Consider the following 15,544-nt stretch of genomic DNA (forward strand, 5'->3'; position numbering starts at 1 on the left):
AATATTTGCTTTTCCCTCAACTACTAACACGTTTGATTCCCTTTGTAACTTTCTCCCCTATTTCTCCTTTCAACCTGTTTTCTCCAACCACACTGAGTTAATACGCCTCCTATATACTCTCATACCCTGTTTTATCTAAAGAGATTTCCTTTTTCTACTATTATACCCATCTCATTCCCTAATTTATTTCTTCTTATTTCTCTCTCTATTTTTTATTCTTTTAGGCACAGCTCATGTCTCATGACTTTCAAAAAGTTTTTCTTCTGATATTCCCAGCTCGAATTAGGCATATCCCAATCAGTTTCCTTAGTCTTACAACTCTGCATATTATTGGCTTATAATCTGTCTTAGGCTGGGAATTAGCTCCTTGTAGGCAGGGGCTAGAATTTATTTACTCTTATGTCCATAATGCCTCACACAGGAACTATTCTCACATACAAATTGTAGGGCCATAATTCCTGAGAACATATGTATATTGTAGTGACTCATAAAGGCTTGAAATAAATTTTTTAAATGATTAATTGGGAAGTCCATGAACTTGACATCTTGATGTAGAATAAAAGCAAGGGCAGATGAAGAAGTTATACAGGATATTTGAAATACCAGAAGAATATAATCAGAGAGCAATAAATTAATCCTTGATTTTTAGATGTGAAGAAGTTCTGAGAAATATTTGAAGACATGGCTCTAGGGATGAGTACAAAACAGAGACCAGTAGCCAGACTCAGAGCTTTAAAGAGTGAAGAAATTGCATTGCAGGGGGAAGGACTGTTGTATACTAAATAGAAATTGTCATTAAATGGAAGACTAAGCAAGAGGCTGATGATCTGTGGATGAGAGACCAAAATGGTGTGGAGATAGAGGTAAATGCCATAATCTACAAAGAAGATATTTTTGTGCCAGGAAGAAATAATAGGTCTAGAACATAATAAAAGATAAATGGTTAACTACATTGTAATGTGGTCTCAGAACTCACTGAAGGCGTAGCCATTGATATTAACTTCCACTTTGCTTCCAGACAAAAGATTTTAAATATTTTAAAAATTGCATTTGATATTGTATGATTCATCAAGACAGAAAGTAAAGCTGTAGTTGCCCTGGGAGGGCAGGGAATGGGGAGTCACTTTTTAATGGGTACAGGATTTCAATTTTACAAGACAAAAAGAATTATGGAGATGGGTGGTGGTGATGCTTGCACAACATTGTGAATACATTTAATAACACTGAATTGTATACTTAACAGTGGTTAAGATGCAAATTGTTGAGTGTGTTTTGCCACAATTAAAAAATGGAAAACAATAGTATTTTATGATATAGCCCATTTCATCTGGTAGCTAGCTGTATGTGTCTGCTCAGCTGTGGATAGATATTTATGCTGTTTCTGAACTGGAGGTTACTGGTATTCGCTAAGGTATAGGAAAATTGATCTTATGTGGCTAACTGAGGTGGATATAGTTGTATCAGTCAGACAGTAATGATATAATCATGATAGTTTACATTTAACATAATTTACATGTGTTATACTTTAGAAAGCACTTCATAGATATTATTACTTCATACCATTTTCCCCTTACCATATTTGTCTCTCCTTTCTCTGCTGACTTCAGAAAATGTCTCTTCCACACTACTCAATTCATCTCCTTATTTTGTCAAAATTTTAAGTCTCAGAGTCTCCAAAAAAAATTCCAGACAAATCTCATCAGCTTTCGGTCATTGATTAATCGATGCCCTTAGAGGCTTTCCCTTTCCCTTCTCAATTTGACATAGCTTCCAAATACACTTGTCAGTAAAACAAAGTTGTTTATATGTTTTTGTATTTCTTCCTGCTGAATTATGAACATTTTTTCATATTGACATTGATTTCCATCTGGCCATGAAATACTCACGGTGAAGAAAATGAAACAAAATTTGTAATATTTATCAAGAGCCAGGTACCGTTTTCAGTGTCCTAGAAGCATAAACTAGTGTAATGCTCACCACCTCATATGAGAGGCAAAAATGGATGAAACTATAAAACCAAGACACAGAGAGTTAAGGGAAATTTCCCAAGATCACACAGCCACTGAGGATATGAACTAGATTTTGACTTCAGGCTATTTACCCTAGAACCTGTGCTTTCAACCATCATTTGTACTGCTTCCCTAAATTACACTTGAGTACACTGTGACAACAAATTTCACCTATGACACTGATTATCTGGGGAACTTTGCATCTTATTCTGAATATGACTCAGTTTTCTTTTCTGTACAGAGATAAAGTCAGTATATACTCCATAGATTCGTTATAAGGATTATATGAAATGACACATGAGAAGGCTTTAAAAGGACTTGGAAAGCAATAAGTTTTTTTGTTTTCAATCATTTTTCAATAGGTTATCAGTGTTGTGAATGGTTCATGAAAAATGACTTTGGGCTCAGTGAGTAACTGAAATGTTGTTGCTTAATAGTGTGTTTAATATTAATATAATAGTAACCAATGTCGTTATTGTTGAGTAATAGTTATTTGGCTTTTCACTGCTTTTCTTTTCTAGTGTTTTAGTCAGAGACTTCTTAAGTCTCCTCAAGTGTGTACACATTTCTTAAATTTGTTGGAAAGTACCAAATTTAAGATATCTTGCATTTTTTTCTTCCTTAGTAAACACTAAATTCCATCACGCAGCAGAAAAAGGGCTCTGTTATTGTCAGTACAATGGTTTAATATTCACTTTTATTCCCTGTATCGTAGTTCTGATTTAATTGCTATTTAGAGTAAAACTTGTTCCTTATTATATGCATTCATAATTATAAAATTTGTGTTTTAATGCCTTCTACACATATACTGTGCTTTTCTTTATTTCCTTATATCTTTTACTGTTGCAAGATCCTGGTATTTGAAATCTCATTAAATGTTGTTTGGGGATTTGCTGGGAATGTCATCTACATAGTAATGTCTCAAGTTTGTAGCATCTTTAAAACATAATAGGAGATGGAATTCACAGCAGAGTAATAAGCCTCCCACTTTAGGCAATATATTTGTGATTGGTATGACTTTGTTCCCAGAGGGCAGTTAGCAACACAATATTATGGCTATGTGTACAAGGAAAACTAATTTTAAAAATCTCCTTTAAAAAAAAGTTCCCAATCCTAACCAGTATCATGCACAGAATCCGTTTCCACCTCTTCACATGGAAGCAGCTGTGGGTGGACATCTAGAAAGTTGGATAACTATTTATCACACATGATCTGAAAAGTTTGCATTGCCATAGATAGGAATGAATTATCTGTTTATAAAGAAAAAAACAATAAAAATATGAACCAAGAAAGCACAGAAGGTAGTAACCACATTTAGATGTTTATCATGGAATCGTCTTTATAATCCATCTGTTACAATTCCACAGAGCAAATGACAAGTAATTGTGAAGTTTCCCCTCATTTTATAGGTTTGGTCTTATAAGGCATGCAACACAAATTTTAATTACTTTTCTTTTTGGTATTTGGATCTTAATTTGGTCAAGTGGCCACTGGGTAGATGATGGAGCCTCTTGAGACATACAGTCTTCTAGCTTTGTTGATGTGAATATTACTGTGTATTTTTCATTCACTTATTATTTTACAAGGCATGCTTCATTAAAAATATGTCAACATCTCATTGACAAATCACAAAATTTTAAAGGCAGAAGAAAAAAACAATTTATTTAAAACATTCCTGTGTAAAAGTAGTCACCACTCTTACTATTCTTCAAATTTTTTTATTATATTTAAATGCAAGCCTAGTTTTATCTCGAGTGTCTGACCTTGATGATATTGTACACTTTAAACTTAGAAAAATTGAACTCTATTGGAAATTTCCCACAGATCACCTTTTCTAGATGCCAAGCACCTTGTTTCAGCCATGGTGATGACAGCAAATTGGGTTCTCAGGGATTCTGGCCTCTGGCATCATCTCAATTGTTTATAATTGAAGTTGGCTCTGATGAGAACTCAGCTTAGATGCATGGTTGGACTGCTGGGCTTAAGGCTGGCCTGCCAGGAGGTTGCATTGAGCTGTAACTAGGCAAAGAAAGAAGGAGTTTATTGAGGCATTACTGACAATAGCAAAGACTTGGAACCAACCCAAATGTCCAACAATGATAGACTGGATTAAGAAAATGTGGCACTTATACACCATGGAATACTATGCAGCCATAAAAATGATGAGTTCATGTCATTTGTAGGGACATGGATGAAGCTGGAAACCATCATTCTCAGCAAATTATCACAAGGACAAAAAACCAAACACTGCATGTTCTCACTCATAGGTGGGAATTAAACAATGAGAACACATGGACACAGGAAGGGGAACATCACACACTGGGGCCTGTTGTGGGGTGAGGGGCTAGGGGAGGGAAAGCATTAGGATATATACCTAATGTAAATGACGAATTAATGGGTGCAGCACACCAACATGTCACATGTATACATATGAAACGAACCTGCACGTTGTGCACATGTACCCTAGAACATAAAGTATAACAAAAAAAGAAGGGGTTGGGCAAAATTACCAACAATCTTCAACTATGAATTTTTATGAGTCGGGGCTTCCCACACCATCAGGCACTCCAAGTTGGAGAAACAAGGGATGTTGAATTGAAAGTTTAATTTTTTAGGCTTGATAGTCAGATTAGGGAAGTTTTGGGTACATCTTTCCCACTCTAGAGCCCTCTCCCTAACTCACGGCCAATTTGGGACATGGGCTCAATGGAAAAGAGTACTGAGATCAATTCGAAATATCCATCATGAACATAGGAGGCAGGCATTCTGGCTAAGGGGTGCGTCTTCCCACTTTGTAATCCAGAGTGCGATTTCTTCTTGCTATCTGTCCCTCCATAAATAAGCGTTGGGTGAAGGACAAGCTAGTTACAATTGAGGATGGAATGAGATTCTAGCAGAATTGCAAAATGAACTGAGAGCCACGAAACTATTCCTCTGTGAACCAGCAGAGAGATCTGTGGAAGGCAAAGGAAGAGGAGCCAAGAGGCCAGATAACATTCCTGCTTCCCCTACATTGTGAGAGTGAAATTGTCAGCAACCTATATCAGTAATTAAACAGAGGCTTTTTAGAGAGTAAGACTTCTGATAGATACCTCAAGAGCTGAAGTTGCTCTTCAGTACTGCACAGAACCTGTGGACAGATTTTCATCATTATTCTCTTCTTCAACAGACAGATATTAAATTCAAGGCATAGTTCTAAACTATGCAGTCAATTACAAAAAATAATAATGAAGGGCATTAGCTGTGCCTCATAGGACGTTAAAACTCTAGCTGCTAAATGAGACAAATAGAGTTCCCACATCAAGTGCCTGGGCTCCTGTTATAACCTGGACTCTGTTTCCATTGGCTTCTCTTGTTTCTGTTTTGGTAAACCCATCATTTGGCTTAGTCCCTATCCTTGCCATGCTCACCCACCAGTAGGTGGACCTCCTTGACCATAACTTGGCATAGATCTTTGATTGTTTCTTTTCAAATGTTTTCTTACTTTAGAGCTGCAGTCAATTGTTGTTTGGACCATAAGACTCTGAGGCTGTGTGTGGTTGAAACTGTCTGGAGACTCAAAGAGCTATTGAGGAAGAGATTTGGTAGCTGAACTCTTTTGAAGATTTTCTCTGTCTCTCACACATCTGGGGCTGAATAGCTTAACTTTTAATTTCTACATCGATGATAGTTTAATAGGCATTCATGCAAATCAGTTCGGCTGTGAGTTATTATCCTTCTCCAATAACAAGTAATGCATTCCTTAAATTTAGTGTACGTATAAATTCTACATGGTAAGTGAAGCTGTCTTGATGAATTGCTGCTATAGAATATACTAGATTGTGTAGGTTTTAGTACAATCCAGGTAATTATCAAGCCTTTGTAATATTTTCAGGAAAGTGATCCTTTCACTTCAGTTTATGGAACTTGAAAATTTTTCATTTGCCACCCACTAATTAGATCATAAACTTAATTCTATGTATCTGAATTTATTTTTCTATTTATAAATTTATCTGGATGCTTTCTCAAAGGTTTCTCAGATTAAAAACCTATGGCTTTGTAAAATTAAAACAGAAGTAATAGGAATTGTGTTAAAAAACAGAATCAGGCCAAGCCTGGTGGCTTATGCCTGTAATGCCAACATTTAGGGAGGCCGAGGTGGGAGGATCATTTGAGGTCAGGAGTTCAAGACCAGCCTGGGCAACATGGCAAAACCCCACCTGTATTTTTAAAATGCACAAATTAGCTGGGCGTGGTGGTGAATGCGTCTAGTCCTAGCTACTCAGGAGGCTAAGGCAGGAGAATAGCTTGAACCCAGGAGGCTGAGGTTGCAGTGTGCCAAGATAGAGCCACTGCATTCCAGCCTGGGTGACAGAGTGAGATCCTGTCTTAAAAAAAAGAAAAAAAGAAAAGAAAAAGAAAAAAAACAGAATCATACAGTGAGAGAGATTGTATAGCCCTTTTAATTGTCCATTATGGATACATTTCTTTTTCTGTGTAATAGTTTATCAGCACGAAAATTTTCCTTTTCTGTGTAATAGTTTATCAGCATGGAAAAAAACAGTCACTGAACACTGACAATTTTCTTTCTCTCTCTCTCTCTTTTTTTTTCCTTTTTTTGGAGATGAAGTCTCACTCTGTCACCCAGGCTGGAGTGCAATGGCAACATCTCTGTTCACTGCAACCTTCACATCCTGGGTTCAGGCGATTTTCCTGCCTTAGCCTCCCAAGTAGCTCGGATTCCAGGGGCATCCCGTCATGCCTGGATAAGTTTTTGTATTTTCAGTAGAGACGGGGTTTCATCATGTTGGCCAGGCTGGTCTCAAACTCCTGACCTCAAATGATCTGCCCACCGTAGCCTCCCAAATTACTGGTGATGAGTTTCATTTAATGGTGTTCTACAAAGTGAGTTTAGGCAGTGAAAGGGCACATGTCATCTATAGTTTACCAGAAAGTAGTACCGGTCACCAGCATTGAAGCGTACTCCTAACCCTGGAAAATTTCTTCAACAGCCAGAATTAATCTCAGATTTTGAGACTGGAGCAAAGACTAATTTGGTATGTGTTCATTCAGATTAGTAAATCTCCATGGTGTTCGAACTGTATAATATCAAATCTAAAATAAGTCAAGAGAGTTGGACAATATCTCACCTCTGAGAAAAAAATGCATTATTTTCAACAGATTTAAGGCTGAATTTAAAATCCAACTGCCTATTCCAGTGTATGTTTCTCTAGAATAAGGCCAAGCCCTACAAATTCTGGATAGTGTCCTCCAAGTTGTGTTTAAGTGATAATTGATAAATCTATGGTTTAGACACATATGGAATTCCAAATAACTTTAGCTCCAGCCTTTGTGAGTAAAAATTGGCAGTGATCATGGCCTTAATGGAGGCATGTGGTTAATTGGAATTTTCAGTACCAAAAGTCTTCTTCCTACTAGTTTACCAGGGTACCCTATAATAGTATCCATAACTTATTGCCCACTTGTCTGCTTTGATTTCTTTTTTAAAAAGACAATTTTAAACTTAGAGGTTTTGTACCTCAAGTCACATATGTGGCACATTTATAAAATAATCATGCCTTTGCATATTTTTCCTTTGATATCTTAGCTGTAAATCCAAGTCATTTATGTTTTTAATTGCCACAAATATTGCACTGAAATAGAGCACTAGTTGCAAAAATGCCTGGTATAACATTTCTTCTTGTTCTTGAAAGTTATTTTAGTATCCCATGTTTAAGATATTCCTAGACAACTATATGTAACTATAATTATTTCTGCTAGGTAGAAACATCTTTGTGGTCAACATTTGTGAAGGGCCTTGCAAATAATAATATGCTTGAGTAGGAATAGTATTTTGCAAATATAGCCCTAAATAGAGCTACTGATTTTACCAAGTACTAAAGACTCCAAACTCTGTCTTTGTCTTTCAAATTTGGTTTATAGGAACATCTCATTACAATGAGCAAAAAGCCTATCTGATCATTAATGAGATAATTTTGACACTTCCAAATGACACAGCTAATTTGTAGTAGGTTTTTGAAGTGCAAATTACGTTTCTGTTTAAATAATGACAGTAAAATATAGACACTATGTATTCACACTCTATATACACAACTAACTCCAACTTGTCTCTAGAAGAAAAGTTTAATTTTTCAGGTCTCATCCATAAAATTAAGTGTTAATAAGCTGTATCTTTATTCTCACTTGGAAGTAATTTCTTCTGAACCATTGTATAACACTGCTACAGTTTGTACGGAGATAAAATAACTCAAGGTGAGAAATCCAGTTATTTAAAGAAATCATTTTACCTTCAATCACTTTTAGAATATCTATGGTTTTAGAGTAAGGATGAAAATTTATAAACATTTGTTAAATTATGCAACTGTTTTTGAAGATGTTTCAAAATTACATTTTCCTTATTTTACAACTAGTTTTCATGTATTCACAAATGAGACACATGAGAATTATTAATGCAAAAGCACAGCATATCAACAAAATTTATAATGTAAATAGATTAGTTAGGAAAGAATGTAATGAGTGAATTACCAAAGCTATTTTATTGGTTCCTAGATTTACCATAGAAGAAAATAAAGCACCCTTATAAAAATTTCTCAGCACTGAGTCCATTTAAGTTCTATTTTTATGCCGTAAGTTCTAAAAAATGTTATTGCCGGTAAAAATAGGGTGCCTATCTAAAATTGTCTTTTTAAAGGTTCTCTCTTATTCTTCTTCCCTTCCTATGTGTGCCCAGAATACTTTCATCGTCTTGATTGGAACACTGTCTCTCTTTCTCAGAGGGTGTACATTTGTAGAAGGGAGAAAATATTTGTTAATTTTGCTTTCTATAAGATAAGGCCTCAATGGTTGAAGGTCAGTTAACAAACTTTTTTTTTTTGTCTTCATACTATTATCTTGGAATTACCAACTGGCTTCTATTTAGATTTTGAATAATGAAAGAAAAGAACTAGCATTTGTTAGAACTTACTGTGTTCCAGAAACTTTATTGATGCCATTTCTTCTCATTATCACATTCATTCTTTCAATTAGTATTATTTTTTTCCATCTTAATAAGGTGGGACCAGAGGTTTTGTAATATCCACTAACCCACTGTGGATTTCATGGATTGCAAGAGGAAGAAAGCATGGTGGAACTCAGGTTTCTCTGATTCCAAATTCACATCCTTTCATGTCTCCATGAAAAATAGAAAAGATAAATTGGGCTCTATTCTAACAAGAGAAATACAATTTTCTGTCAGTTAAATGAATAATTCTTTTTTTATTTTATTTTATTTTATTTTTATCATTATACTTTAAGTTTTAGGGTACATGTGCACATTGTGCAGATTAGTTACACATGTATACATGTGCCATGCTGGTGTACTGCACCCAGATACCTAAACGAATAATTCTTAAACCTCAAAAATAAAACGTAGCAAAACCTCAATTCAAGAGTAGACATAAAGGTTGTGACATGGGTAGCAGGGACATATGTCTAGTGACATAGATTTGCTATGCATATCTGACCAAAAATCTCCCTCAAGATTTTCAAATCAGATGCATAACTACATTTAATGAGTTTCACGAATCATTAATATCAGGCTCTGAAAACAGGGTCATTAAAAATGATTAAGATTTTCAACAACAAAATCTTACCTAAATAGTAAGGAAATTATATTAGATGGCTCCATTCTCTGGGCGGTCTAGTTAACAATTCAACTTGTTCAAAGCTATAAAATATGGCATCGTAAAAAATTATGAAAGTTTTTCTAACTTTGTGCTTAAGGTAGTTGGCCATTCTTCGTCTTGGGAATAAGAAGGTTAGATTTTCTGTCGAAGCATTTTACTATTGCTTTTCAGTTTCCTTTTATGGAAAGTAGATAAAATTGCAATTTTTTAATTATAAATTTAAAGTCAAAATGGAGATAAGTATCTCCATTAATTAAGTAAAGATTAATTTTTTTAAAAATGGCATTTACTAAATTCTAATCAATCAATTGATTGACTATTTTTATCCCTGGCTCAATGTAACTCTCTTTGACATACTCTTGTCTTAATTCTAGTTTATGTCAACAATGTGTAATCATAGATGACTCTTTGCCATTTTGATCTCTCAGTTCTATGAACACCTTTGATCTAATGATAATGTTTTCCAACAGAATTATTTCTACTCAAACTTCTGAGATCAAATTTGTGGATTTAGTCTCACCCCAATCAATTCTTCAACTCTCAGGACACCAAATGGTGTCCTACAATTCAATTCAATCCTGAGACTATCTATCTGGAGATAGCATCAGATCCCAAAAGTTCAGGGTTCAGGCCCACAAGACGGCACCCCCACCATTAGAGAGGAGTTGTGGGCCTCCCATACTCCTGACCAACTGTCTATAAATTAGGACTTCCATGGATTCCTTCCCCAGGTTCTATAATTTGCTAAGATGGCGCACAGAACCCAAGAAAGCACTTTGCTTACAGTTACTGTCTGATACAAATCAGGAACTGTCAAATAGAAGAGAGACATAGGGCCAGGTATGGTGAAAAGGGGCACAAAGCTGCCATATGACCTCTAAGTATGTCACTGTATCACCCTCCCAGCACCTCAGAGGTGATGGAGGAGAGGGCTGACAGTTTCAACCATCTAGTTATGCCTTCATGTTTCTGATGTCCAGCACCCACCCTGAAGCTATACGGGTCTCCAGCCACCACTCATGTCATGTCAATAGCATAAACTCAGGTATGGCTAAGAGGGACTTATGACTAGTAAAGGATGGTCCTCTCATCTCTATCAGGAAATTTCAAGTTTTAGGAGCTCTGTACTGTGAACTGGGGAGGAAGACCAAATAGGACATACCCTAGACCAGTTGTGCTAACTACTGTGTGCCTCAAAATTGCCTACAGTTGTGTTACAATAAGAGATTGCTGAGGCCTGCTATTGGAATTTCAGATTTGGTAGATCTGGGGGTGTAACCTGAGAATGTGCAGTTCTAGTAAGTTCCCAGGTGATGCTGATGTTGCTAGCACAGGGACCACACTTCCAGACGGACTGAGTGAAGCATCGTCGTTACTTATAATAGCAACTTCTCTGTAGTCATAATTTCATTCATCCCATTCTCTGAGCTCCTCCTTTAATCATTCCCTTTCATACGCTGACATAAAATTTTTCAATCTCTCTGAGACCTCCAAACTATTATTTTATCATATTCACAATGACCCTTACCAACTTGATGTACTCTATTTCCTGTTCTCCTGCCTAAATTCCATGGCCAACCATTCCCAGGAAACTTCAACTTCCTTGTTGCTCTTTCACTTTGCTGAATCTAACCAGAAAAATAACCCTGGTTAGATCCAAATTTCCACCAAATCCCCACATATATTTGAGCAACTAGCTATATGGATCAAATTGAAAAATATCCCACTTGAAAATGAGAATCTCAGTGCTGCCTATCAATCAATCATACTACATATGCTCCAATCTATTCACTCTCTAATTTACCTAATTTTGTATCTTATTCTGTCTCTAATCCCTAACACTTCCCCAGAAATCTTCAATGTCTTTTTGGTTGTGCTTCCCTGAGAACATTGAATCACCCAAAGACAACTTCCACAGACTCCTGAAACCATTTAAACTCACTTTGCCATGTCTACACCCACATACTCTCCATTTTCACCTATTATTATCTGTGAAATATCTTGCCCCTATCTGTATATTGTCTGATGATGATTTCTATATTACATGTGAAGAAAATGAGAATAGGGTTACAGCTACTTTCTCATTATAGCATAGCTTAGAATCAAATCCATGCAGTCCACCACTGAAACTGGGGTTCCAAGTCAGTGTATTTGGAGAAGGAGAGCTAGTAGATAAATAAGGATGAAAAGATCCAGGATGAAGCTTCTGATGGAAGAAAAGGACATGTTTACTATTATGAACTCCTTGAAGTAGACCTTAAGCATTCTCATCTGGACAAATATACATTCATCCACTCCAGTGAGCTGATTAAGTTTTAGGATTTTAAGGGTCAGTGAACAATTATTCCTCACTCAGCAATTAAAGAAGGATTAATATGAATATTATCTTGGAGAAGTTTAATTTAAAATATATTTGATTGATTTTTGGCAATTGTCTTCTATCAGATCGTTACCAATCCATATGAGTTGGTAGGAAGGCAGAAAACCCAAAATTTAATCAGATGCCTGAAGTTAGGGAACATTTTATAACCAACCCCGGGGGAAAAATGCTCAAAAGGGGAAAGATGAGGACAGAAAATACACTTCAAAGATTTTAACTTTTTGACAAAATGTCAATTCTGTGCAAGAAAAACTGATTGTGTGAATATAACTTTGTCATTTACATCTGCCAATGTGTTCAGAAATATATAACGTATAATTTTTTTAATAGTAGTTTGTTAACACAAAATTTATTCATCAAAGTATCTAAAACATTCTAAAAATGCTAAAAATTTTCAATTTAAATATTAAGCTAAACAGCTCTGTATGTATAAATAAGCTCAAACAAACGTGCATGCTCCCCAACAATAACACTGCTACAGATATTGACAGGTGGTTTTCATTTCATTTCATTTTATAATGGCAAATCTGGTTAAAACCCAGATTCTGGGCTGGGCACAGTGGCTCACGTCTGTGATCCCAGCACTTTGAGAGGCTGCGGCAGGCAAATCACAAGGTCAACAGATCGGGACCATCCTGGCCAACATGGCGAAACCCCATCTCTAATAAAAAAAATACAAAAGTTAGCTGGGCATTGTGGCACGTGCCTGTAGTCCCAGCTACTTGGGAGGCTGAGGCAGGAGAATCACTTGGACCTGGGAGGCAGAGGTTGCATGAGCCGCGACTGTGCCACTGTACTCCAGCCTGGTAACAGAGAGAGACTCCATCTCAGAACAAAACAAAACAAAACAAAACAACACAAAACAAAACCCCAGATTCTGAACTGACTCTCACAATAAGGATCTCAATTGCTTCAAAGAGAATAAAATACCTAGAAATCCAACTTACAAGGGATGTGAAAGACCTCTTCAAGGAGAACTACAAACCACTGCTCAATGAAATAAGATACAAACAAATGTAAGAACCTTCCATGCTCATGGGTAGCAAGAATCACTATTGTGAAAATGGCCATACTGCCCAAGGTAATTTATAGATTCAATGCCATCCCCATCAAGCTACCAATGACTTTCTTCACAGAATTGGAAAAAACTACTTTAAAGTTCATATGGAATGAAAAAAGAGCCTGCATTGCCAAGTCAATCCTAAGCCAAAAGAACAAAGCTGGAGGAACCATGCTGCCTGACTTCAAACTATACTACAAGGCTACAGTGACCCAAACAGCATGGTACTTGTACCAAAAGAGAGATAGAGGCCAATGGAACAGAACAGAGCCCTCAGAAATAATGCCACGTGTCTACAACTATCTGATCTTTGACAAACCTGACAAAAACAAGAAGTAGGGAAAGGATTCCCTATTTAATAAATGGTTCTGGGAAAACTGGCTAGCCATATGTAGAAAGCTGAAACTGGATCCCTTCCTTACACCTTATACAAAAATTAATTCAAGATGGATTAAAGACTTACATGTTAGGCCTAAAACCATAAAAAAACCCTAGAAAAAAACTAGGCTATACCATTCGGGACATAGGCATGGGCAGGGACTTCATGTCTAAAACACCAAAAGCAATGGCAACAAAAGACGAAATTGATAAATGGGATCTAATTAAACGAAAGAGCTTGTGCACAGCAAAAGAAAGCACCATCAGAGTGAACAGGCAACCTACAGAATGGGAGAAAAGTTTTGTAATCTACTCATCTGACAAAGGGCAAATATCCAGAATCTACAATAAACTCCAACAAATTTACAAGAAAAAAGCAACCCCATCAAAAAGTGGGCAAAGGATATGAACAGACACTTCTCAAAAGAGGACATTTATGCAGCCAAAAAACACATGAAAAACTGCTCACCATCACTGGCCATCAGAGAAATGCAAACCAAAACCACAATGAGATACCATCTCACACCAGTTAGAATGGCGATCATTAAAAAGTCAGGAAACAACAGGTGCCGGAGAGGATGTGGAGAAATAGGAACACTTTTACACTGTTGATGGGACTGTAAACTAGTTCAAACATTGTGGAAGTCGGTGTGGCGATTCCTCAGGGATCTAGAACTATAAATACCATTTGACCCAGCCATTCCATTACTGGGTATATACCCAAAGGACTATAAATCATGCTGCTCTAAAGACACATGCACACGTATGTTTATTGTGGCACTATTCACAATAGCAAAGACTTGGAACCAACCCAAATGTCCAACAATGATAGACTGGACTAAGAAAATGTGGCACATATACACCATGGAATACTATGCAGCCATAAAAAATGATGAGTTCATGTCCTTTGTAGGGACATGGATGAAGCTGGAAACCATCATTCTCAGCAAACTATCACAAGGACAAAAAACCAAACAGCACATGTTCTCACTCATAGGTGGGAATTGAACAATGAGAACACATGGACACAGGAAGGGGAACATCACACACTGGGGACAGTTGTGGGGTGGGGAGAGGGGGGAGGGATAGCATTAGAAGATATACCTAATGTTAAATGACGAGTTAATGGGTGCAGCACAACAGCATGGCACATGTATATGTATGTAACAAACCTGCACGTTCTGCACATGTACCCTAAAACTTAATGTATAATAATAATAATTTAAAAAAAGAAATGAAAACATATGTCCACACACACACAAACAAGAAAAAAATAAGGATCTCAAAGAGGTCAATATGTATATAATCTATTCTTAAAGAAAAATTTTCTCCAATTGTTTATTGAAATATCACACAGGCTCTGACTTTGTTTATACCCTTAAAAAGTATGTATATTTATGTGTAGCTTTTGTAAAGTGAAAGCTCAGAATGTCTACTCTGTTCTGGTACCACTTTAGTTTAATTGTTGGAAAATATTTAATAAAAATGAATTACTCAACAAGTGGAAAATTTGAACTTTGCATACTAAATTTTTACTTCATATTATCAACTCTTGAAAAATAAGTGTGTCTATTAGAAATGACACTCATTTGACTATACCATAATATATTTCAGACTTTTTATCTTCAGCTACAGAATTTCTCCATCCTTTGAATTATGTTAGCGGGCTTTAGTTGGCCAGTATTGGTGATTCGCCTCCACTAATTCACAACTCTATTATCTTACCCCCGGGGATGCATTTCCATAGTTCTGCCTTGTTATGAGTGTCATTTTTTTCTTCTGTTTTGTTGACTGCCATTCAAATAGTTTTGGCTTTATCAGAGACTCTCACTTTATTGTTTGTCACCCCCTCATTTTTTTAGCTTCTCATAATTTACTGTATTATATCTGCCTGGGCTTTTGGTTCCTTTACAGATTTGTTTCACTTTATTTTTAGCTTATGATACTTCTAAAGTCTGTACCCTTTTAATTTTCACTTGCTTCATCATCACATTCTTGTGTTTTGTTTTCATTTCAAAATACCAGAAAGTAGGATGTCTCAGCATCTTGGTGA

General features: G+C 36.3%; 1 long non-coding RNA gene across 3 annotated transcripts in view; it reads right to left on the reverse strand.

The window, feature by feature from the left end:
• Window positions 1-15,544, reverse strand: part of LOC112207468 (uncharacterized) — a 117,060-nt gene that overhangs the window by 15,308 nt on the left and 86,208 nt on the right. For all 3 annotated transcript variants that reach the window (XR_010154578.1, XR_010154577.1, XR_010154579.1), the window contains exons 3-4: window positions 5,102-5,139; window positions 3,839-4,028 (exon numbers count right to left, since the gene is read on the reverse strand). This is a non-coding gene — a long non-coding RNA (uncharacterized LOC112207468). The remainder of the gene's footprint in view (window positions 1-3,838; window positions 4,029-5,101; window positions 5,140-15,544) is intronic.

Source organism: Pan troglodytes, chromosome 22, assembly GCF_028858775.2.
Source record: "Pan troglodytes isolate AG18354 chromosome 22, NHGRI_mPanTro3-v2.0_pri, whole genome shotgun sequence".
NCBI classification, from domain to species: domain Eukaryota; kingdom Metazoa; phylum Chordata; class Mammalia; order Primates; family Hominidae; genus Pan; species Pan troglodytes.